Source organism: Dendrobium catenatum, unplaced genomic scaffold (assembly GCF_001605985.2).
Source record: "Dendrobium catenatum unplaced genomic scaffold, ASM160598v2 fragScaff_scaffold_1608, whole genome shotgun sequence".
Classification (NCBI taxonomy): domain Eukaryota; kingdom Viridiplantae; phylum Streptophyta; class Magnoliopsida; order Asparagales; family Orchidaceae; genus Dendrobium; species Dendrobium catenatum.
The window spans coordinates 3,641,961-3,644,140 of NW_021320070.1; the positions used below are offsets into that span (position 1 = coordinate 3,641,961).

Consider the following 2,180-nt stretch of genomic DNA (forward strand, 5'->3'; position numbering starts at 1 on the left):
GGCTTTTAGCTTCTCTTCCCCATCCCTGAGAACATTAAGTGTTGGTTTATCCAAATTAGGCTAAATTGTAGTTAAGAAGCTTTTATTTTAGCTCTAAAAACGGTACTGATGTAACAATTAAAACTATACAATGGAGGAGCTTGATGTGTACTACCTCAAAAATAGAAGAAATTATTATATAAGGACACTGGACGGTCTAAAGGCCAATCAGAATGTGCCACATCATCCAATACAGAATGATATACAGTATTGGTACGCAACAAAAATTGATGTGATGCGTTCTGGTTGGCCTCTAGACGTCGTCCGATTTTAGCACGGAATAAATTTTCCACAAATAGTCCATTTTTTGTTATAATTATTTAAAAATGGTTTTTAATATTTTATATGCATTGAACTGCATTTAATTAAAATTTATTACTTTATGTCCCCATTTTGATAAATAAAAATAAATTAAATAATTCATACTATAATTTTAATTTTTAAAATAAAAATAATTGTATGTATCAATGTGTATTTTATAGGGGCGTCAATAAATAATCTGATTGAAGATCCGACAAAAAAAAAAAAGAATTTAGATGGGCAAGTTTAATAAATGAAATGGACCAAAACTTTAACCTATTTAAGTTCAGATTGACCTGTGAATAGGGCTGCAAACAAATCAAACCGAGCCGAGTACATGAGTGTTCATGTTTGAGTTCGTTTATTATTACCTTGTTCAAGTTCGGTTCATGTTTGATTCGAGTTTTATTGTTTATGTTCATGTTTGATTCATTTAGTGCTTATAGAGATTTAAACAAACAAATATTTATTTAGCAAATAATTTATTAAACAAAAAAAAACCTTAAACTTGTTTATGAACATCTTAAACAAATAATTTAGCAAACATGGATAAATGTAAAATATTTCTTATTCATGAACAAATTCATTATGATATATATAATAAATTTAAAATATTTATACTATATATATTTATCAATTTTATAATTAAATATTAATCAAAATTTTTATCAAGTTTATTCGCGAGCTCTGAATCGAACATAAATCAAGCTTTTATCGAGCTTTTTATCAAGCATAATGTTGAGCTTGTTCACGAGCTTCAAATGATGTTGTTCGTGAACATAAATGAACCGGAGACATTAGTATTCAAGCTTATTTATTTAAGGATCGAGTATTTAAAATGATGTTCAAGTTTGTTTGTTTAGTTAGATAAACGATTACAAACGAGCTTTAATTGAACAGAGCAACGAGTAGCTCGTCAAATGTTTGGTTCGCTTGCAGCCCTACCTGTGAACTTTATTTTGTTATTTTTACTTCAACTTAATTTTCACCTTTTATTTTTTAACAATTAATATTCTCAATATGAATACGAAAAAACTCAGCCATATAAGAACAATCTTTTAAATAAGTAAAGTTAATCAAATTTGCTAAGTAAAGCTGCCTAATTTTGTCTTTAATTCTGATGATGATATTCGGGGCATTCATAGTAATGTTTTCTCCCTTTAATATTTTATAGGGAATACCACTTTTTAATTTTCATTTATAAAATTTATTTATTTATTCATATAATATTTGTTTTTTATAATTGAGATATTTAAATATCATATAAATAAATATTAAAATTTGATGGTAGATATATAAATATCTAAGACTTATGTGATATATAAGTAAATTTTCATATATTATTATACTAATTATAGTTTTATACCAAGCAACCGCTTCCTTGCCCTCTTCGCTCGCTTTTTGGCTTCCAAGCTTCAACGAATAGGTCTCTTCTTCCTTTTCCTCTCTGTGTCCTTCTCTGTGATCTCGCACAGTGAATCTTCTTCGCTTTCAGCTTGAAATTGCTTCGTATTGGATTTCGTGTGCGTTTGTGGAATTGAGCGACCGGTGGATTGCAACTGAATCGAACAAATCAAACTTAGCGAGGATCGATCTGTGACTGTGAGCTTTTCAAAATTTTCCCAAGTTGTTGTAGGTGGAGGGTTTAGTTTGATTTTTTGTCGATGGTGTTCTCTTAGGGCAAATTTGAAGATTCTGGAGGGGTGAAATTATACTTTCTTGCATTGATATCAAAAAATTACGTCCTAGCATCATACACTATCTCCCAAATCAAATCTCAAGAACTAATGGATCTGAGATTGCACATTTTTTATCCTTCAATATTTTTCTTATTTTCGCTT

General features: G+C 29.2%; 1 long non-coding RNA gene across 1 annotated transcript in view; it reads right to left on the bottom strand.

The window, feature by feature from the left end:
- LOC110105698 overlaps positions 1–2,180 on the bottom strand; it is a 13,668-nt gene that overhangs the window by 8,947 nt on the left and 2,541 nt on the right. The window lies entirely within an intron of this gene.